This window comes from Panulirus ornatus, chromosome 6, assembly GCF_036320965.1.
Source record: "Panulirus ornatus isolate Po-2019 chromosome 6, ASM3632096v1, whole genome shotgun sequence".
In the NCBI taxonomy this organism is placed as follows: Eukaryota; Metazoa; Arthropoda; class Malacostraca; order Decapoda; family Palinuridae; genus Panulirus; species Panulirus ornatus.
The window spans coordinates 7,264,995-7,289,461 of NC_092229.1; the positions used below are offsets into that span (position 1 = coordinate 7,264,995).

The 24,467-nt window shown below is 45.8% G+C and overlaps 1 pseudogene; it reads left to right on the top strand.

Moving 5' to 3' along the window:
- Window positions 1-15,820, top strand: part of LOC139749032 (uncharacterized) — a 542,729-nt pseudogene extending 526,909 nt beyond the window's left edge.
- The last annotated feature ends 8,647 nt before the right edge of the window (window positions 15,821-24,467 follow it).

Below are 24,467 nucleotides of genomic sequence, written 5' to 3' on the forward strand. Positions count from 1 at the left end.
TGTTACCGGACTCCGCCTTCCTTGTGGTAACACCGGGAGGGCGAGGTCTGACTTCGACGTGGATGAATTATCGTCAGTGGCTGGAAAAAAGAGCACGGCCCCAAAGGAGACCAGTTTACCCTGCTTTCGCATGGAGCGCAGCCTCCAAGCTGCATGGGGTCCCTTAGGAGGAGTTCTAAGATGACATGATGATATATATATATATATATATATATATATATATATATATATATATATATATATATATATATATATATATATGTATGTATGTATGTATGTATGTATACAATAATATGGAGAACAGTAAGGACGCCAGAAAATCAAGGAAATACAAGTCACATGGAATTCTGAAATTGAAGAGAAGCTTGGGAAGACACCACTCCAAGCCAGCCCGGTGTGCTGTAGATGATAAAGTCTGTGTTGTTTAGTGTGAAACATGCAATTCACCTCACGTTCTCTGTGGAAGGGTAGGCAGTCATAAGTTACCCCCCCTCTGGCCGTCCACGGTCCGTGCGGGTGTTCCAGGAAGCCCTCTGGAATGCAAAGATGATTGTAGAAGGGTAGCAGTTCATTGCACACCCAGCGGTACAAACCTCTTCAGTGCAAGGATGAAAGAGTATGATTTAAGTGTGGAATTCACGTGGCGGAAACCATCGCTCACACAACAACACCTGTAAACACACAGGGTTGCTATATATACAAGAGACCTTTCTACAACTGTGGTCGTAAGAGAAACATTTAAATCCGTTCTCACAGGGTTGGTATCTCAAATGAAAGTCAAACACCGCGACACAAATTACCCTTGTCACGTTCCTTGATAGACTAAACAAACGAAAAACGCACGTAAACATGAAAATTAAAATTGACTCTGTACACACACACACACACACACACACACACACACACACACAGCGTGCTGTGGGTACGTATAATTAGGTCAGCAGAGTTTAATTCGCTTGACTGCTCCACAGACTCCACCACACAGGCCTCCTGGAGCTGCCCATGACACTAACAAAACAAAGAGATACAGATACACTGATACGAACCGCCAGACGAACATAAGGTACGATGTAAACAAACCCAGAAGCACCGATCACAAGCGCTGTTGCCAAATGATGGGTCATGGCACCGATCACAAGCGCTGGTGCCACATCAGAGGTCTGTTCTTTCTTGCGAGTGACGGTCGACCCACCTCGTAAAGAAAGACAGAATCTAGGATCAAGGATAAGAATAAAAAGCAGGGAAAGAATGCTCTAGTTTAGCCATGTAAGGAAAGAAGCAAACATCGTCGAAGCAGCCCATTCTTCCATCCTCCCCTCCAACGTAAACACGCACCAGGGTTGCCGGATCTCGGTGACTAAAAAGGCCACGAGGCTCCGAAGGATGAATTTTTGATGCCCTTCCCAGGAGGTCACGGAGGCTGAGTGGGAGGAGGAGAGGTGGGGGGTGGGGGTTGATTTATGCAGCTCCAAAATGGATCGTGCAGGAGGGAGGTCTTGGACGCTCGTGCGGGGAGGGGAGGACTCGGTTGAGGTGACTAAAAGGGCAGGGATAGATGGGGATGGGTCATGTGTGGTGTGTCTTGGACAGTATACACGTCAATAAAGTGATGTATCCTAGATCGACGAAAGGTATAGCCTCTACCTCCGTCTACCTACACGACAATGTTCCCTGTCTACCCGTGTTGACAACATCTTGGAAAGGTTTTGGCAACTCTTCCTATGTCCGGTGGCAAGGGCTTGATGGTATCTTCGTGTACTGAGGCGAGACCTGGCAGCGGTCCATGTGTGCAATCGTGAGGTTTGGTCTGGCTCAGGCCTGTCCTTATGTGCTGTAGTTCATTGTCGTTATCAATAATGTTAGTGATATCAATACTAAAATCACCATGATTTGTTGTCATTACAAGAATCATTAACTCTACGCATATAGTCATCATTTTTTTAATATTTACATATGGTTAGCAGATTCATCATCATTATGATCATCATTACCCACAACCATCACAGAATCGAGAAGAGGTGAAAACAGTCCCACTCATCAGCTCATCCAATGTGACCTTAACACTTTCCCTGCATCCCACTGCTGGTGCTCTTTTCCCCTCTTTTGTAGCTATTACTTCGACTTCTGCTCCAGGACAGTGGCCGTTCATGTGCCACTACCATAAGCTAAAGGACATGCAGCTGCGCATGCCACTGTCTTATGTCATGAGTGTTCATTGGCGGCTCATGGATGGGCCATTGTGATGTCTATCCTCATCTTTTCACCAACACCTACGACCTGTCCTCCCCTGTTCTGAGGGCGGGTTATCCAGCGTTCTCATTACTCTTCCGCTTATTCTTTACTCCTTTCATTCTCACATTCATCATCCCCTTTCTTAACGTTTTAATGAAGGCCTTGACCCGATGAGGGCTTTCGTCCGCAACTCGCACTCGAAGAATTAAGAGAGAAATATAGTGAGACGAGCAAGTCGGTGACAGTATTTTGCCGCGGGGTTAGCTTAATAACGCCGGGAGTGTGCTGTCTGGCGTATCAAAGTCTTCCTCTCCTAACAAGCCGGAGAAGTTAAGTCAACAACAGAAAGCATTATTACGTTAGTATTCGGGGGGGTCTATCCCACCGAGTTTTAAGAGGTGCCTGAAGAATACTGATGGTGAGGTCGCTAGTAGTGGCAGAGGCCAGCCGGGCAGGTCGCTGGTAGTGGCAGAGGCCAGCCGGGCTGGTCGCTGGTAGTGGCAGAGGGCAGCCGGGCAGGTCGCTGGCTGAGGCGGAGGCCAGCCGTGGGCTTATTGAATGTTTCGCTCGGTGAACCTCATGTGTGGTGGGTGGACTCGCCTCCTTCCTTCCTCTCCCTCCCTCCCAGCAGTCCTTTGATAGTCGCCTGGACTCGCCCTTCCTTCCAGAACTCCTTTGATAAACGCCTGGGCCATGCCGGACACCCTCCCTCTACTACCCCACCCTCCCTTGTTGGCTGACCCTGCCTGTCGCACGCAAAGCCTGCCGAGATAGATGGAAGATGAAAATATCCTCCAAGAGATGGGGAAAATAACCCAGAGGTGAATCGTTATATATTATATAAAAGGATGCGATGGTCCACGATTTCGTCTGCTAGTAGTTGCAGAGAAAACGAGTTGTCATTTTTTCGGTATGGCTATATTAGTATTGTCAGTGGACGGAACGGAGTGTAGTCCTCACGCCAAAGGAGTTCATCATTTCCCTGCTCCTGATTGAAGTGTCGCCTTCAAACTGCAGGAGACATGTAGAAGTGGTCCTAAGGTTCTATAATATAATAATGATAATAATAATAGTAATAATAATAATAATGTGAGGAAATTATGCATAAAGTTCTAAACCACAAAATTCTGTCTGGAATAATTAACATCTCTCACCGACAATAACCAAACTACTAAAAGCTGCCACAACAAGCGATTCTCCAAATTGCTTACGTTATACGAAAGAAATTAGATTATAATTTCAAATGGACCGCTTCATCCAGGCAAAAAAAAAAAGAAAAAAAAAGCTACCTACGATGCAAATTCTTGAGCATAACTTTAGGTTTGCAGAGAATGAAAAGTTGCTAGGAAAGATAGTAGCAGGTTATGTGTGGGCGCTGGGTGGCTGAGTATGTGTGGGTGCTGGCTAGGTTGGTGGCTGAGTATGTGTAGGTGCTAGAAAGGCTGGTGGCTGAGTATGTGTGGGTGCTGGCTAGGTTGGTGGCTGAGTATGTGTGGGTGCTGGCTACGTTGGTGGCTGAGTATGTGTAGGTGCTAGAAAGGCTGGTGGCTGAGTATGTGTGGGTGCTGGCTAGGTTGGTGGCTGAGTATGTGTGGGTGCTGGCTAGGTTGGTGTCTGAGTATGTGTGGGTGGCTGGGTAGATTGGTGGCAGAGTATGTGTGGGTGCTGGAAAGGTTGGTGGCTGAGTATGTGTGGGTGCTGGGTAGGTTTTGTAGCAGAGTATATGTGGGTAGGTTGGTAGCTCAGTGTGTGGGGGTGCTGGGAAGGATGGTAGCTGGCTGTGAAGGTGCAGGGAAAGCTAGTAGCTGAGTATGTGTGGGTGCTGGGAAGGTTGATGGCTGAGTATGTGTGGGGACCTAGGAAGGATGGTGACTATGTATGTGTGGGTGTTGGGAAGGATGGAAGCTAAGTATGTGTGGGTGCTGGGAAGGATGGTAGCTGGCTGTGAAGGTGTGGGTGTTGCCAACGCCGGTGGCTGGATGTAGGTCGGATGCTAAACAAAACCGACCCTCGTCATACATCGCTCTGTGATCATTCTGCCGCCTCTGTCAGACGACCCCGTTCATCAGTCGCCCCTTCCACCGCACTGCCTTTTTATCAATCATTTTCCCATCCTCTCTCTCTCCTTTCCCTTATCACAACGTGGCATTTACACACTTCTGCTTTCACTCCCTCCACACCAAACGCTGCAGTTCCCACTCCCTCACCACAGCAGGACATCCCTCCCTCCCTCACTCACTCCTGTAGGACTTCCTTTCCTCACTCACTCCTGAAGGACTTCCCTCCCTCACTACAGCAGGACATTCCTCCACCCTTCCCTCAACACTGCAGGAGGTCACCACTCTCCCTCCTTCTCCCGCAGGACGCCGGTGGGCCTGGAGGACGTGAGCAAGTATCCCCTGCTGCTGGCCGAGGTGCTGAAGGACCCACGTTGGTCAGAAGACGATGTGGCCAAGCTGGCCGGCGGGAACTTCTTACGGGTACTGCAGCGGGCCGAACAGGTGAGTCGCGGGCCATTTACTCGAGTCGGAAATGAGTCGCAGGCTTACGCTCGTGTCACCAGCAGGTGAGTAACAGCTGGTATAGGTGGGTAAAACGTAGCAGGTGAGTCTCTGGGCAAAAAGAAGACTCGTCTGGCAGAAAGGGGTGGATCATGCCGAAGGAAGTGAGTCATGCGCCAGGTGGGAGACAGGGGGGGCATAGATGGTGAGTGACTGACCGGAGGATTAGTAGCGAGGCAGGAGCTGGGTCACGGAGGCAACGCATTACAGCGAAGCTGCAGTTACCACTGAGGGCAGCATCTGTGCCATGAATAACAACCCCACAAGCCATAAGTACCTTAAGAACAGTATCTGTGCCATGAATAACAACCTCACCAGCCACAGATACCAAAGGATCGGTATTTTCACGGTCATTCAAAAGTTCATCTAGGCCAGTGTACTACATCCCTGTACTGTATCACCATCAGTGGTACTACATCCCTGTAATGTGTCACCATCAGTGTACTACATCCCTTTAATGTATCACCATCAGTGTACTACATCCCTGTACTGTATCACCATCAGTGTACTACATCCTTGTACTGTATCATCATCAGTGTATTACATCCCTGTACTGTATCGCCATCAGTGTTCTACATCCCTGTACTGTATCACCATCAGTGTACTACATCCCTGTACTGTATCATCAGTGTACTACATCCCTGTACTGTATCACCATCAGTGGTACTACATCCCTGTACTGTATCACCATCAGCGTACTACATCCCTGTACTGTGTCACCATCAGTGTACTACATCCCCGTACTGTGTCACCATCAGTGTACTACATCCCTGTAATGTATCACCATTTCGTGGATTTCTATTTCGATAGAGAACATAATATTGCTTTAGTTGCAATACTTTCATACCCAGACCGATCATTTATCGTCACTAGCTGTACCCATCACCGCTATCCATTAACTTATCTTCCATCACCACTCGTCATACCAATCTCCCATCACTTCTCACCACACGCCTTTCCCACCACATGGTATGTACGAGTGGTTTAAAAAACGCCCATTCACACTCACCCACCAGCGTTACAGTTCATTGATCACCCCCCATCCACCCAGGGACAGCCACCCACCCTTCCCCGTCTCCACATGACCACGTCTGTGCCTCTCACCACCTCATCTTCCCCTCCCGCAGGTCCGGGACGAGCTGAGTTCGACGCCGCCGTACGAGGACCACATCCATCCCGACAACCTGGCTGGGCGTCGCGCCTGCTGGTTCACGTGACGCCGCCCCTGCCTTAGTTCCTCGCCCGCTGTGATCCTCCTCTCCCTCGTCCTCGGCCTCCTCCTCTGCTGCCTCCATTACCCACACCTCAAGCCGAAGAAACATTGAATGAGAAAGGAAGAAGGAAAGAGGATGAAAGAAAGTACAATTCCAGCCACTCATTGGGGTGTTCGTCCAAGGGGAATGGGGACTGGAAGCTCAAGAGGCAGTGACAGGAGGTTCACGATGGAATTCCTGAGTTCGTGTTTGTTGTGTCTTTCTGGATCTGTAGATCGTGAGTTTGACAATTCTTTTATAACTAACTATTCAATCCGTGATGTCGCTACTTGAAGATCTGGTGTCGAATCTCTTTCTTGAACTGGAAAACGTGACTAACAAGACATTTCTCTCTTGACCTGAAGGACGTGTGTGTGTATATATGTGCATTGCGTACGTCCCACGTCCTTCTGATATTTAATGACGAAACTCTGGAGTTGAAAACCTAGTGTATGATGTCATTGAAACTAAGTAAACATCAAAGAATGATTCCCATACGACATCACTCCGGAAATGAAGATCGAGTGTTTTTTCTCGTTGCCCTGAAACTGAAGGCTTCGTGTCTCTTGCCTTTCCGTGACTGAAGTGATTCACGTCTTTCTGGAACTGACGACCTTGTTTGTGGCGTCTTTGTCGAAATGAAACGTTGTCCCTCTGGAAGACACAGAAAGAGAGGATCGGCCACTGGACTTTCTTACCTCCGGGAGTTTCAAGATCGATCATCGACGCCCACCTACAGCTTTTAAGACCTTGTGCTTCTTGTTACTCAGACTACAACCGGACCTGAGGATGTCTCATGTGTGACATCCTCCTCAGACTTTAAGATGTTACGTGTGACATCATTCAGGAAAAAAAATAATAGTATGATTTTGGAAACTGTTATTACTTAATGGGATTCCAGGGCCGAAGACTTTTGCGAGACCTCATTGTAAAACTATGAATATATGAATGAGGAACTCACAGAGCCCCTGAAGATTTTTTTCGGTCATTTTGGACCATTTCTTAACCAGGAACTGAAGAGTTTCCAGGAAGTGTGTGTGTGAACTTCAAGGAAAATTGGATGAAGTGTTCATATGGAAGTGAATCGGTGATTTGATATTGTTACTACGGTGTGTGTACTCTGGCCGTGTCGCGCTAGTCTTAGGAGGAAGAACTCTACTGCCTGATACAATCTACCAGCTCGTGGCAGTAATATTTTATACCTTTTTTTTTCTCTCGAAAAAGAAATGACACGACGTCAGTGGACTTCGTAGAGCCGTCGCCAGAATGTCATTTTGATCTTTGTCTCTGTAATATACGAGGGGGAATGTATTATAGATGCGAATACAAAGTGTCATTTTGTGGGCTCTGTAGTTTGAGAGATAGTGTGAAGTTTTGCTTTTCGAACAAAGGCATCTGGCCTGAGTTCTTTTTTCTTTATTCTTTTGTCTTTTCAGTCCATATCTTTTTTTTAACTCATTTTAGGCAATGTCTGGAGCTTGAACACCTCATGTTTCGTTTACATAACCGAGATCACAAATGTCCCGTCAGTAGAACATTTTTGGGCATAACTCTAGAAGACTAGTTCACACACATACACATAGGTGTCCTTCATCCAGCTTTTATCAGTCGGCCAGGCACTAGTTCTATTCATTTATATGTATATTTTTCTTTCATTTTTTTGGCCTTATGTCTGCAATGATCATCTCCTTATTGGGGGAGCAGAAGCATAAAATGAATTCCTCTCTTGTATATGTAGATTATGTATATATCATGTCGACGTTCCCAGACGAGAGTATAAATATATTCTATTTCATGTAATTTTTTCCAGGTGACAACACTTGTAAAGCAGGTTTAATCCTTAAGCTCTTCTCTCTCTCTCTCTCTCCTGTATGTTAGTCAGTAGACTTGGGGGAAAAGAATAAACATCCTTATCATTTTTTAATTCAATCATTGTATAACGCACAAATACGTCAAACAGATTGTAATGGTATCTTTTTTGGGTGAGGCGATTAAAAGTTCGGTATTGATATGCTCCAACACTTTGCTGTTGGGAAAGATGACAAGCCTGCTTGTGTTGTGGTCATGAGGTGTGGTGGTGAGGCCTTGCCTGCTGTGTTAGGGAAGTTATGAGGTGTGGTAGAGCATAGCTTGCTGTGTTGGGAGGTTATAAGGTGTCGTAGTGAAGCCTAGACTGCTATGTTGGCTGGTCATGTGTGTGGTGCTGAAGCCTGGCATGCTGTTATACCTTTCCAAATAGCATCAGGAGAACAACGAATGAAGGCCTCATTTACGGCATAAAGCCATCACTCGTTCATGACTATGATTTACCATCATGTACCTTTCATGCTCACCGCCCTGTCACTGAACGGGTTTAAACATCCACGGTGTCATACAACCTTCATATAGATGTATGTTCACTAGGAACCACTTGATTTCCATTTTCTTTGCCTATCCTACCCATACACATGCCATACTCTCCCGGTAAATACTCCTGACTACATCCAGTGACTTGTTTGTCTAATACATCAGTAAATCCTTCTGCACAACGTCCTCGTCAACTCGGTTGAACGGTTTCTCTAAATGTCCCAAAGTGCCACGTTCTTCCTCGAAGTAATTCTCATTTCATTCTCCACGGTAAACAACTGATCCACACACACACCCTTTGTCTCTCTAGAAGCCGCATTGTTCCTCCCAAAGCAGACGTTCTGTCCCCCATGCTTTTATACAAGCACAATACATGCATTCTGCTTGTCCTCGAGCACCTCGCCTTAAGCTATGCAAACGTCAAAGACTAACCAGTCAACACCATCACCCTCCCATTTTTTTTTTTTTTAAGAAACTTGATCGAAATCCTATCAGTCCTGACGCTTTACCACACTGTATCTTTCGCGAGGGTTTTTCAAAACCGCTTCTCTTTTCTTTTTCTTTCCATACGACTTGCCATGGCTCTCACTGCACATGCCTCCAGGCCCCAAAGACACCACATCCTCCTCCTTATATACATACATTTAGTGGCCCCCTAAGACTAGTCACTCCATCCCATTTTCACATCTACTTTGCCCAATACCATTTCCCCATCCACTCTCCTCGCTCTTTTCCCCACTTGTTCTGTTGTTGCTCTCACGCAATTCATCTCCATTCAGAGCACTTTTCTTATAGTCTATGAAGTTCCACGATATTCCCTCACCCCTTCTCTCAATTTGCCCCTTTTTTTTACAGCTCTCATAACTTTCTTTTATTAACCATTTGCCGCTTTCTCTTGCACTCCTTCCAATCACTCAATTCTCCCCTTCAGCTTCCATCCATGCATCTCCCCTTTTCTTTTCAATTTAGGGATATAACCTTTTCTCATTATGCACCACGCCTCACCCTCTCTCATACATCCACATCCCACCCTCCAAATGCCATCCACTTCGTCCACACATTTAAGCAACGCCTACCTAAATACCCTTCACTTCCCAGGCTTCGTGTACTGTCCCTTTACGCCATTCTTAATTCATTCTCTCGCTTTCCCTCTGCACACATGACACTTTTTCTTGCTCGCTCAACTTTTAATACTTTTTTTTTTTCACGCGCTTGTCATTTCCTCTTTTCCTTAAATCTCACTCGCCTCCACCACGAAATGATAAGACGTAACCGACTTCATCAATATCACGCCCAACACTCTTTCCCTTCTGGCAATGCCTCTCAGTCAATATACAATCTTGCTATGCACCTCGATCCTCAATCCCATCCATTCACGTATATGTGTGTAAATACCCCTTTTTTAAAAACCCATGTATTAGCAATCATCATCATTCTTTTGGCACACAACTCTACAACCTATTCTCCATTTTCTTTTCCACCAAGGGGGGGAACCCCTCTAAATTCCCCACCCATTCACCAATTCTATCCTCGATTACCACATCTCCCGGAATCGCAGTCACGTTTCCCTAACACCAAGACGAGCTCCCTCGACAATCGAAATACAACCTTTTCTTCTCCACTCCTTTCGCTAACTCCTGTCACTGCCAGATACGAAGGCACTCACAGTAACCCAGCTCTCGTGGTCTACTCTCATGCTAACCCAAATCAATATACTGGACTCCGTTCCATGCATCCTGTACCAGAGTCCAGCAGCTCGTTTTTCATCGGTAGCGCTACCCCATCTTTCAACCCGTCTCCCCTCATTAACACCTCCCAGACTTTATTCCACTCCAGATATTCCCGCACCATTTCCACCCTTTTCCTATTCAAATCTGTTTCGCTCGGAGTGAGAACATCCAGGCTTCACCCGTCACGTTTCTCTCTCCCTTTTCCATCCTGGTTATAACCACGCACATTTTAGACGCCCTAGCCTAAGCCTCACATACCTTTCAAAAAGCGACAGTACAAGAGGGAAGGGTTTTTTCCATCCCTTGGCTCCTGTTTGTCGCCTCATACGACACTCAGGAGATTACCTGGACAACAATTTTACTCCTTTCAAACCAGGGAGAATAAATGAAATTATTTCTTATGGATTCTTCCTCAATGGTCCTAACGCTCCCTGGCTGTAGTGAGAGGGGCATATGTGTATAAAATGAGAATCTTGACTGTGACAGTCAACTGTTCACTGAATTCACTGCAAACAAAGGCTGAGGATATACGGAAAATACAGGGCGAAGCTGTCAAAAGCGTGGACTGAGCAAACTTATTTTGAAAACAGACTTTAGGGGAGGCGGTCTACTGATTATGATAATCTCATTAAGACTGGACTGTTCTTAAAGTGGTCAGTACGACCTCTGGTGGACTCGATGCGGTCGTGGTGCCAGAGGGGATGAGGGATCTTTGGTAGGAGGAGGTAATGGTGGCAAGGGGAGGGTGGGTGCGCGCGCTAGCTGCTTCTCAAGACTGTCGACGACTTTGTTGATTATTACGTTAAGGTTCAATGGGTCTAGAGCTTATAGCCAGGGAAGGCGAGAGCCACCGAAGTCGAGCATCCTTCAGGGTTGCGACGGATAAAATCTAAGAAGCTGGCGAGACTGTGGATGGCAGAGGTCCTCATATTACTTGACTGCTGAAGTCCAATGGAACCGATGAAGCGGGAACACATACAGACTCATCCCATCAGCTGGGCATTCTTTATGACGGAGAGAAGTCCACTGCATTGGAGAGGTCGTAGTTTGCGTTGCTGAAGCCTACTGAAGCACATTTATCTTCTCTTTCAGCAGAAGATACGTGTGCCTGGTGAGGAGGATGCGAGAGCCAGAGACATGGAGGCGAAGTTACGTGAAAGCTGCGGTTAGGAGTCGGGTGTTAGGTACTGCAGCAGCGCCTCCTGCCGGAGAACGATCACAGAGGACCTTGAAAGAGAAAGAAAATAACAGATGTAGAAAATATTCATTTTGGGTTTGTCTGTATACACGGTTTATGAATATTTGCTCCAGATATTTCCATATGTGATGCACCTTTGAAAATCCAATGTTTCCCCAAAAGGATCCACAAATACGTAACAAAACCATGGGCAAAGAAAACTTGAGCGAGCATTTTTCGTGAGTGTTTTGTTGCAATTGAGAAGATGAAAACTCCTCCTCTGGGTTGGGTTGCGCTGCAACATAGATGGTAAAGAAATTTTTACGACCTCCTCCACGTAACACAAAGTGGTGAGAGCCATTTGAAGTGCGTCTGGAACCTCGAGAGCGTCGTCCGCCTGAATACAGGAAAGAGAGAGAGGAATATTTATAAGGCCAGGAGGAAGACAAGGTGCAGGAGAGGTCCGGTGGAGAGGCTCTGTTGCTCCTGCCATGTACACTGCACCCGACACGGCCCTCATTGGAGGCTGTGTTATTACAGACGTGTGTATCATACACACAGCACAGCCATCGGTGGAGGCTGTGTGGCTGCTGTCGTGTACAGCACATCCAACTTGGCTACAGGTGGAGGATACGTTGTAGCTGACGTGTACACTACACCCAGCTTGGCTGTAGATGGAGGGTATGTTGAAGATGCAGTGTGCAGTGCACCCAACACAGCCATCTTCCTGTTGGGTCTATATAATGAAAAGAAAACGTTAAGTACATGTCATATACCTATAGACCGCTGGGATGAGTGAGGAGGTTAATCCTCCATATGTACACACACACACATATATACATATATATATATCCTGCCAATACAATATCACTGTGAGAAATGTAAGTCCCACGAGCTTCACCTGATCCCGAAGACAAATTGCCAGTTCCTGTCAGCCTGGTTTGTTGTGGCATCTTCTCCCTCGACTCTCCTCCATGAGAATCAGTGGCTCGGGTGTCGCCCGGTAACGCACTTCAGAAGCTGGCTTTGAAACTGTGGACAAGTCATCATTAAGGACTACTTTAAGGATAACTTAGCAAGAATATATCCAACCATTTCATCAAGTTACGTTGAGTTACTAAGTCATTTTCATGAGTTAGTCCACGGCAGGGGAACAGCCTCACCTGACAGAGGGTTATGGCTCCTGTCATCCTGGAGAAATAATCTTCGTTTGAACCACAGGTTTTCCTCAGAAAGTGCGAGTGGTAGTCCCTTGGTTGAGAGGGATTCCTCCCATGTCCTACGAGTCCAATTATAACGCTGGCGGTCCTCCTCCGCAGCTATGACCGCAAAGAGACGAGGCGCAGGTGTGAAGATATATATCATACTGGGCTTTATATTGGCGATTACTGAAGAAGATTTACGGTTCCCGCCTCAGACAGAGAGAGAGACACACACACACACGCACGACTTGAAGCCCGTGCATAGTCATGTGTGGCCTGTCCCACGCCTTGCCACAGTTATCATCCTCGTATTCAAATATAACTTCTAACGACATGATCGTTCGGGTCATTTCGGACGAGAGAGGAAGGCTGAACGTCTGTCTATCTCATCTTAAGGATATCGGGAAGAAGTCCATCGTGTCAGGTGGTGAGGGTATAGCAAGGGTCAATATCTCTCATTTAAAAGGCTATGGGTAAAAGCCTCTCTGGCCTCAAACATAAGAACTTCCATCTCTCTAAAGTCTTATGGTCTCGAGAGAGGACCAACTGTTTCCGATCTAAAGTCTTAGACAATAAGGGAGGGTCCGGAGGTGTGGGTGGGTATCACACTATCACACGAACGGCGCACACTATCCGAAGCGTTCGTCTGTACTATAACTCCTCTCTCTCTCTCTCTCCATGGGAACATTGTGTGTTGGGGGAGAGGAGGCAATGTAATACACGAGGGGGTGAGGGAGGGGGAGACATTGATTGTCACGTAAGACCACGGAGGATGACGAGGGTTATGCTGATGGTGGCGATGAGGGACGATATAATCTACAGAAGCGTCTTGATGATCGCTGGTGGGTAACGTACTGCAGTGCCTATAAGGGGGATATGGGCTACTGCTGCTATGGTGATGATGGTGGTGACGAGAAATGTGTTCTGCGTCACTCAGACTGATGGGAACTCGGTTTTTCTTCCCGTGTGAGAACGGTTTTCGGCTCGCATCGTCTTAGAGGTGAACGATGAAGGTGTTGAGAAGTGGGGGGGGGAGCGGAGCTCAGGAGCCCGGCTGTTAATGACGTACTGAAGCACTCGGTGTCTACGAGGCTCAAGGATTGCACTGACATGTAGATCGTGAAGCAGTTTCTCTCTCTCTCTCTCTCTCTCTCTCTCTCTCTCTCTCTCTCTCTCTCTCTCTCTCTCTCTCAGAATATCTCTTAACTAGCCAGATGACAGGAGATGGTCGTTTACATCTGAACTATGATGAATATCTTTGTTAAACCTACTGCAAATATCCGCTTCTCAATATTCGTTATCGTGAACCATAACAAACACTAATTGGAGGGTGGGTCGTGTCGATATTTGTGACCAAGTAAAAAACAAAAACAACAGCGAATAGAAGGAGGCTTTTTCCCCACTCTGTGATGTCCGAGATGAGATCTACCAGCAGGTTGACGTGTGTGGGAACGCGGAAAACATGTACGAGGTGGAACACGGAAAACATAAAAGACCTGATTTCTAAGACGAGGTTGTTTGATGGAGAGTAATTGCGTCCTAAGTTCCTAATCAATATAGATGGAGACGAGTTAGTGTGTGTGATTACCTATCTGTACTGTATGGAGAGGTAGTTTTACACTCGTGGGGTCCTATCTCGTGTGTGTGTGTGTGTGTGTGTGTGTGTGTGTGTGTGTGTGTGTGTGTATTCACGGTGATAGAACAAAAGAACTATCACGAAGGAAAGTTGCAGGAGGAAGAGAGATGATGTTTGAAAGCCATCTCTCTCTTTCTCTCTTCCTGGTCATTATGTATGCTAGTGTGCACTCCTTCTGATGGTCTCCTTCCATATGTGATGAGTGAAGTGTTGTATCTGGAAGCTATGGTATATCTAGACGACTGATCATGGTTATATTACAGCGCTAAATCTTACTCATGTTCGCTACTATGGCCAGCCAAACAGCATGTACCTACCTTCACGGTGGTACTGTGGCCAACTACACACCTTGTACCTACCCTCATGGTGGTATTGTGGCTAACCACACACCATGTACCTTCCTGGGGTGACTTATGAGGTAAATCTCCCTCAGCTGTTGGTGACCCCTAGATATGGATGGACACTGTCTCGTACATCCATTGCTCCAACCACCCTCATCATTTCTCAGGGTCGTGTAGATGTCGTGTCGGTCACTCCATATTTCCCTCCACACATCTGTAGCAACTCCTGCGTTTCCTGATAAGAAAAGTAAATGAAAATTATGTTTCATTAGATTTAACCACGACACAAAGCTGGCTAAGACATTGTTTCAACTCTAATACATATTTACGGTTCATGTTGATCCAGTATCTGCAATGGCTTCCTAACTTTCATCAGTTGTCTTAAGATATCTAAGTTATTATCTTTTTTTAAGGGGGATGATCTTTTGATATTTTAACAGCCCTATCATCTGGGACATAACTCTTGGCTATTTAATTCATTGGTTCCCTTTTTTTCCCTGATATGACTCTCTAATTTGGGTATTCTATCTGTGTGCATTTGATCCTCTGTTTATATAGTCTCTTAAAGAGGTAGTCTCTCCTAGATCGGTCAACCTTTTACAAAAAAAAAAATTATAAGAAAAAAGGTTATCATTGCAAACGTCAATAAATATTCACCACAGCCTAGACCCTTAGATTCATGACCACGCACTGAATGCCTCTTCCAACAGCTCGAGGGCCACGACCACACCCTGGTATGTCTGCCAACAGCCAAAGCAATGACCACACTTGGTGTGTGTGTGTGTGTGTGTGTGTGTCTACACCACAGCTTAGGGCCGTGACCACGCTTGGTGTGTGTGTGTCTCTACACCACAGCTTAGGGCAGTGACCACACTTGGGTGTCTCCACCACCACACAGCAAGGGCCAGCAACCACAGTGGGGTGCACGCACCAGTCCCTCGACTGTAACATGCAGGAGCGAGCTGTGTGAGCGTCAGGGAGGAAAGACAATGGAAGGAAAAAGGAAAATATATGAAAATAAAATCTGTGCGAACGTCTTGTATCAATTTCTCTGTCCATACACCCTGTAAAGTGTTCATAAGATAGATACTATTGTTGACTTTGTAGAAATATATGTGATAAAAAAAAATTAATTCCACGCTGTGTTGTAAATTGTTTACCAAACTTTGTAGTTTCCTTTCGTAATTCCTTTTTTTTACAAGACTTTCCCTTAGGGTTGAATGTTCCCTTGTTTTACACAACATAGCTTTGAGGGAGGCAGGGAGAACCCTGCCAGACCCGCTTCTGTTCACCACACGCCTCCTCGGAGAGTTACTGCCAAATTAAATGGGTGAAAACATCAGTCTTTTGTATATGTCATTCCCCATTAGTGAGTCTATGTATGTACCAAGTCGACCCATCACTCGTAAGAGTAATGACGACACTGACAAGTGTGTTATCATACTCTGACCTCTGTACTCTTGACTTCTAGTGTTATTGTGATCCTAACACTGACAGTCAACTTCATCTTATTGTACCCACTAACTAACGTGAACCATTTGGATCTGTGACTTGCCACTCGTCACAGGTATAGTGCCAGGATGCAGAGGTGCAAGCTGCTGCACTGTGGCATCTAAGATTCTCCAACTAACACCCAAGATGAGATGTTAACTGAACACACAAACACACACACACACACACACTTATACCGCAGCGGAGTTTGATTTTTCCCCCCAACACGACCAAGGAAAGTTGCGATACAACGCTAAGAAAATAGACGATAGAACTGACTGTTTATCGAGGATGTACTCCGAGTCCATGATCGTCAGAGAGACTGAGTTAAGGGTCGCTGGAGATCGAGACACAAAATCACTTATTGAGACTCTTATTCATGTGTCTCAAGAGACAATTCTACAGAGTTTAATCTACAAGGTAGATTGCGCTGCACCTGGTAGATGTTTTTAGGTAGATTCGGTCAGGTGTTACTCAACAAGTGGCCATGTAGATAGTCCAATTACTTTAGGTCTTCTGTTGATACTCCAGCAGGTTCTTAGGTCCACACAGTTGGCGGCACCAGTGGTACAACACGAGTGTCTTGAATATATATATATTGTTCCTTGGGACCTTGAGTTCATGGCTTCAAAATATGAGAGACATACAATGCCCTGATGAACGCCATATCGTAAAAATTCCAAAAAGACACCAATCATTACGTTTGCAAATCAGGTGTGTTTTTAATGATCCAGCATCACCAACATTTGCATACACATGCTGGATACAATGTATCAAAGTAAAATACTAAAATATCTCACAAAAAATAAGTAAGACAGTCCAAAATGACGATGGTATAATACTATTTTTTTTTTACTTGACGATTAGTTCTAGGCACAGGAACCATCATACATATCCACAATATGCAAAATTCCCGTCATATGTTAGTGTGTTCCTATGTCCAAATATCATGCCGGAGGTAAAAAGAAGAAAAAATATTCATATCCTTCATGTGATGATGGAAGAAGATATTAACATTTCAGAAGTGTTATCCGGAGCTGGTAAAACGGTATATATTTTTCTTTTTTTTTTCCCCCGTCAGCTAAGCTGTCAGTTTCGGCTGAACGCCATTAAAAAAAAAGAAAGAAACATACGTTACATTAGCAGATAATTAGCAAAAAGCTTTCTACATCAAGGATTAAATGACTTCCAATCTGTTTTCCAGTACGAGTTTCACACACGGAGAGTACAAATGGTCCTTTGTGATGGTAGTACTCGGTGTGACCCTGTTACAATGATGTACTGTACATGGAATGTGATTACTGACTGCACAAACTTCAATGATTCCATTTCCCAAGCAATGAACAACTCGAAACGCAAGGTAATGACGTACTTAGAGTATCACTAGAGAACACACTAAATTATACATAGCTAATCTAGCGCATTTAGCAAATTAACACAGTAATCAATGCCTCTGAATTTTACATCTTTCATTTCAGTCATTTGCAGATGTATGAAATCAGGAAATACGTAGTCATATGAAATAAGGAAACACACACACACACACACACACACACACACACACACACACACACACACACACACACACGTACGTTACACAATTTTGTAAAATTTTCCCACCCATGTGTGACAACAGGTCATCCTCATCCATGTGTGACAACAGGTCACCCTCACCCATGTGTGACAACAGGTCATCCTCATCCATATCTGACGGCAGGTCATCCACCCAGTGTAGATGCATCAATGTCTCTTCATATTTCATCCAGATCATAAGCGACAAGAGGGCATGATCGTACGTTCTGTACATGGATCTATTTCTTATACATTTCTTGCAGAACATGAGAGCCTGCGTGCGAGGATGCCCGTCCACCTCATCATAACCAACCATCGTCCATCCATTGTCCAGAGGTGTGGGCCACAGTTGGTCCAGGATCTTAGGAATGTACCCAAATGGTAGCTCGGTAATCCGCATGCATCGTATACCTGCCACATGCATCCTTGCATAGTGGCAATTTGGCTGGGTCAGTTCTTCGAGGTCTTAACACAGAGAAACTTATTAATATCTGGTTCTTAAAAAAGAAAGAGCCATACAATGTACTAACTGCTTACTGTTTTTTACCTTGAGTCAATAGCTTAACATTGAACTGAAAATGATCTAGCAAACTGTGTCATGGCATTTCGAAATTCTGCGTTATTTTTAACATACTGTGTCATGGCATTTCGAAATTCTAGGTCATTTCTAACATGTTCCAGGCCTTTTGTCACATGTTCCAGGCCTTTCGTCTGGTCTCTCCTCCACAAATTTCCTGGTAGCGTCACCACCAATGAATTCTATCCCATCAAAGCTTTGTCCACTGCTTTTCCGGGAACAGATTCAGTCACAGAAAGAGTAATGATGCATCTTTCCCGCTCCTGTGTGTCTCTCCTGCACATCATGGATGTTGTTGTTTCGTCAAGGCTTATCTTGATGGCAAGAACCGCTTCCTCAGTATCTGGTGGGGACGCTGTACCACAGAAGGATGAGGCTGTCTTTGATTCCTCACAAGCTCCTCTAATGTTGTCGAGGTGATTCTATTTCTCTCGGTAGTCATCCCTAAGAGGCAACACTCCCTCCCCGCTAGTCACACATAGGGACCATTTTGTGCGATTCTTTGTGCATGGGTATGACCCTACCGTGTGGTCTGGAAGGTGTGTGTGAATCCCACCTTGATGTGTGGATCTTGACGTGACTGTCTAAATTGGCTTCTTCGGGTTGCATGAATGAATCACTGTCTTCAGTAAGCCATCTATCGATTCCATGGGATGATCCTTCTCACTGCTAACGACTGAAATATCTGGGCAGGTAGCAATAACCCAGTGAACACGAGTTAATACCCTAACCTTTCTTGCATTGGCTCTGAGTATACTAGGTGCCAAGTCTTCCTATGTCAATTACTGTACTTCCACACTGCGGATGATGGTCATATAACCACACTGTCTTGTCACGAGGTACTGCGTCAATCCTCCAGTTGTTGGAGTATTGATGCCCATCCAGTTGTCCTAACCATCGCACCGTCTGATGCTCAAAGAGGAAGGGATAAAGGAACCAACAAATTCCTTGAATGATTCGGTTCCTCGCCATCAGCCACCCAAATGGTTCACGTGTCGTCTTTAGAACTCACGTTCGTTGACTGTTCTTGGGATCTTGTGTTTCTCTTCATTCAGCTTTCCTTCCAAAGGATTTTCCAGCTCAGGTCGTGGGTAATGTAGCAGACATTCATATTTCCCAATCCTTCCAAGTTTATCCCCAAACAAAATCCCTGCAGCACGGCATTTGCTTTGATCATACGCAATTCTGGACGTGGTAATTCTTCGTTTCTGTGGTAATTCTTCTCTGGTGTCACATAAGAGTGTGTGTGTGTGTGTGTGTGTGTGTGTGTGTGTGTGTATCATGCCCCCTTGGAACGGATCTAAGCAATTGTTGACACACGTCTGGAACCACCTGGCTGGACTCTTGATGGTCTGATCTTGTTTTATACGACCCAGTGAATCACCAGATGGTCTGAGGAGAGAGTTTTTGGCTGCATCAGCAGACTGTATGCGTCTGGGCGGATTCTCCTTTCTCTCCAGATGAAGGTAAGATGTATTTCTTAAATCTAAGTATAACTGTCAAAATGTTTTACCTCATTTCAAATCATAATATGTATCTTTATACCCGATCATCGGCATTCGCCATCTTATGTATTCGTCTGGTTTGGGCATAGTGCCGTGGTCCCATGTGTTGCTCCACACGATTTCTTCCACTTCTGGTATGCATTCAGCAATGAAGAATAATTGACTTACGGGAAAATTAGTGGGTTCTTTTTTTTCCAACATTTCACAAGTCGGTTCTTATCGTGTAACACAACTTCAAGGTTTTCCATCAAGGGACGTCATTCATCTTGATCATTTTTTTTTGGAGGGCAGGAGTGTTTTAGGGTTTAAGGAAAAAGATTTAAAAGATTAAAAAAAAAAGATTTGAAAGAACCTACGTTTGTACTGAAGGTTATAACAGAACTCAACAGCTCACAATAACACCATCAGGATCAACTGTAGGGGAAACCACACAACAAATTCATACCCCAGTTACAACCTTAATACTATCTAAAGAAAACGAGAAGAAAATTGGTAAAATACGTTTAAAATCATCCTTTTTCTAAATAGATTCCCTAAGCTTTACAGTTCATCTCTTACGGTTGGAAAACACTGTTGATATACGAGGATTAACGACTCTATCAGTGTTCAAGGAACATGGAGGATCTGGAGAAAATAAATGCTATAGAACAGTAAAGTTGTGCTTGACTTTGTTCTTCACATCAATACTGGAATAATCTCCTTTTTGTTTTTTTGTGGTGTTAGATATAAACGATTGAGTACTAGAGATAAATGAGTCAATGGTTTCGAAATATAGAAAATTACGAGCCATATGATAATGTTACATCATCATACATCATAGAACAACGTGTCATATGACTGTCACATGATTTCATAATATAGTGTCATACACCAACGTGTTATATAGCTGTCGTATAACAGTGATTTGAATCGTAATCATACGTCAGATAACTGTTTCATATAATGATGCATCATATAATAATGAATCATATGATTACATGTCGGTGGTGTTTACATACAGGAACCGCACACACACACACACACACACACACACACACACACGTCATACCCTCACACACACACACACGACACGAATAAGACTCATAAAGATCACAAGACTTACTCGATGTAGTTTATGGCTGTAACTTCGAGGAAGAACTCGCATTAACCTTCTCTCTAGCGAGGGAGGTGGCCGGGGCCACAGACACCGACTCGCTCCCCCGCCTGATGAAGGCTCATGCACACTCCGACACACCCGGTAAGAAACCTCTCAAAAGTTTAATTGGTACTGCGTAAATAAGACCTCGTAAGAGGAGAATCCCAGAGTTCGGGGATTTTAGAGAAAGGGAGCGGTAGTAGTAGTAGTAGTAGTAGTAGTAGGTGGAGGGAGAGAGAGTGTGTGTATGGGGAAGAAAGGGGACTGGAGGTGAAGGGCTAGATGTGTGGTATTGTTGGCGCGAGTGAGGCATACCGAATGGTGTTCCATTCCTCTCTCGTGTCTACCAATTCGTGAGTTCGTCTGGTCCGGTCCTCCCTCCTGCTAACACACCCGTGTATCTCTGCCTAAGTCATGGGGGACCAGTGGGAACACTGGAATGAAACTGGTTCGGGTTATGTATAACCACCACAAACTTTGCTTCGGGTTCAAAAAAAATTTTGTATTCCTGTCTCTAGTGTCGAGTCAAGGGCAAAGTTGAGATTCAGTTGTTTTAATTAAGCTTAGGGTCTTTCCTCGTCAGCTTAACTGTGGAGGATCACAAGTCTCACACCCCGACCTTGGGTACTCCCTGCGTATAGGGAAGACAACGTCAGCTGTGGGAGCTCTAACGATTACCTCTTGATCACCGTCGACAGTCATCAAGCTGCTAACTACCCTCCTGCTTCCCCAAACTCGTTATCCTCCTCCTCCTCCTCTTCATCTTCTTTCTTTTCCCTCTTCTTTCCCTTCCTCTTTTTTCCTCTCTTGCTTTCTCATCCTCGTTACCCTCACTCTACTCTCTCACCCTCCCTTCCCCTGCTTCTATCATCTATGTCTTTGCCACCTTCCATCATCTGCTCCTCCCCCTCCTCTTCCAGACGACCTCCAGGACTTACATCAAACATGGTGCACTCATAAAGTACCAGGAGATGGTGTGAGGCTGACCAGGTGATTATGTGCGGCAAACCAAGTGATGTTGTGTGGTTGGCCAGGTGATGGTGTGCGGCAGACCAGGTGATGGTGTGTGGCTGACCAGGTGATGGTGTGTGGCTGACCAGGTGATGGTGTGTGGCTGACCAGGTGATGGTGTGTGGCTGACCAGGTGATGGTGTGTGGCTGACCAGGTGATGGTGTGTGGCTGACCAGGTGAGAGTGTGTGGCTGACCAGGTGACAGTGAGGGGCCTCAGTATTGATCCAGGTGGGGCCCATCGGTGCAGCTAATTTTGGGTTGATCCCAGGAGTCAGGTGTTGCATTGTGGCAGGTCAGGCCCACCTGCAGTATCACACTCCTCCCTCACCACAACCCTCATAGCTTCATCACACTCCTCCCTCACCACAGCCCTCATACTTCATCACACTCCTTCCTCACCACAGCCCTCATACTTCATCACACTCCTCCCTCACCACAACCCTCATAGCTTCATCACACTCCTCCCTCAACACAGCCCTCATACTTCATCACAGTCCTCCTTCACCACAGCCCCTCCTGTTTCACTACACTCCTCCTCATCTTCCCTTCCTTACTACAGAGTTATCCACTAACTACTGCACGCCATCCTACCATCTACCAACACTTCATCCACCCACATCTCATTTACTTCTAGTGCCTGACAACCCCATGAACTACCTACCACCTTGCCTTTACCCTAAGTCCTTCTGCCTTCAACAGTCACCCTACCTGTCATCCAACTCTACCTTCATCCACCAGGACACAACCTCTTCACTCAGCACCATGACACCCTGCATGCCCATCTCCCCTACGTCATGTGACTTTTCTCCCTTAACCTCGAGCCTCCTCGTTCTACCTTCTATTCACCCTATCATCCCATACCATACTTCCCCTCATGGAGTCACCTCTCCCCCTATATACATCCGACAAACACCTATTAATCATTATGCATATCATCACACTACCTATCTCCCTCCCATTATTTTACCAACACCTTAGTTATCTCCCTTACTATTATCGATCACCCTTACCTAACTATCTATCCTTCTTGCCATTTGTCGCATCCCTAACCATCATCGGTCGTTTGCATTCCACCCCCCAAACAAAACCTAAGACCCTACACGTAAACACCTCTTCTCCAGACCGCATCTTCCCATCCACCTTGATGGACGCGCACCACAAGCCTCACCTCCACGTCAGCAACGGTGGCGAGGGAGGACGATTCCACCAGGGAACCTCGACCCTCCCATTCATTCTAATGAACAAATATCCTCCACAAACTCTTCTCGGGAAACTTCGTTTACAGAAATTATGATAACCAGGGCAGCGTCTGAGATCTAGGGAGGTTTTGATACGGGCTGGAGGGGGGGGGGGAGGAGACTTTTGGTCGTAGGGAGTGACGAGTTGAGAGAGAGAGAGAGAGAGAGAGAGAGAGAGAGAGAGAGAGAGAGAGAGAGAGAGAGAGAGAGGCTTGGGGCGAGGGAAAAATGATTGAAATAGAACGACGGCCAACACCGAGTGAAATACTGCTTGTGTGTGTGTGTGTGTGTGTGTGTGTGTGTGTGTGTGTGTGTGCGAGGGCGACTTGCCCATGGCGGTCACGACTTCCAAAGACGATGGTCTGTTTTCTTACCTCTCTCTCTCTCTCTCTCTCTCTCTCTCTCTCTCTCTCTCTCTCTCTCTCTCTCTCTACATCTATCTATCTATCTTTCTATCTCTCACTCTTTCTCTCAGGAGGACAGTAAATCTGGGGGGAAAAAAAACAGTAATAACTGGCAGGCGTAAATTTCCATTCAGGTCATACGTGAATGAAATATAATAAGACGTCACGTAAACAGCTAAAGACACACTGAATGACTGACACACAAATACGATATGAAGAGCAGGTGAACGACAGGGCTTGGTAGTGAGGTTGGGAAATGGAACATCCTGTAATCAGGGAATCCCTAAGAAATCAAAGGGGTCAAAGAGTGACCCAGTGAGTCAATGAGGAGGCAGAGTGTGACCCAATGAGAGACCCAGGTTGTGAGTGGGTCAGCAGAGAGCGTCTAGGGGTACACCGTCCAATGACCTGATAGGGAGAACGTACGTCATGGGAAGTAAAGAAGAAGAAGAAATGAAAACCCCGAGGCACAGCGTCGCGACCATTAATACCAGTATCAGGTTACCTGGGCGGCGCGACGCCTCAGAAGGGGAAACCTTACCCCAAGAGGAGGAGAAAAAACTCTCTCCGCGTGTCGGAGAGCATCAGTGAATGCACAGTTTTACCCGAGGGTTTAGACGAACCCCTTCTGTAATACGAGACTCAGGTGATTACCATGTAGGAGGTGCCACCATCGGGAGGAGGGTGCGCTACCTACATAGATGGGGTATCGCTGTGTCCACTCGCCAACCCCTGGCACACACATACTGAAGATCCCAGGCTTCACGATATCATCAAGGAGCTAAGACATACGTGTTTGAGGGTCGTCTTCACAAGGACCAACACGACAGACAACAGCCCTGTAAGAACACACAACCTCATCTGTTGTCCTCCAGACCACGCAGCCAGCCACGCAGCCAGCCAGTCGAAGATAGGAGAAGGATGAAGAAATAGATATGGCTTTCGCTCGTGGTGTTTTTGGCGAGGTGGTAACTGATCAAGGATGGTATACAGTGTGGGTGTATGTCATACATACGGGGGCCTGATGTGATGGTTGTATGTCATATATGCAGGG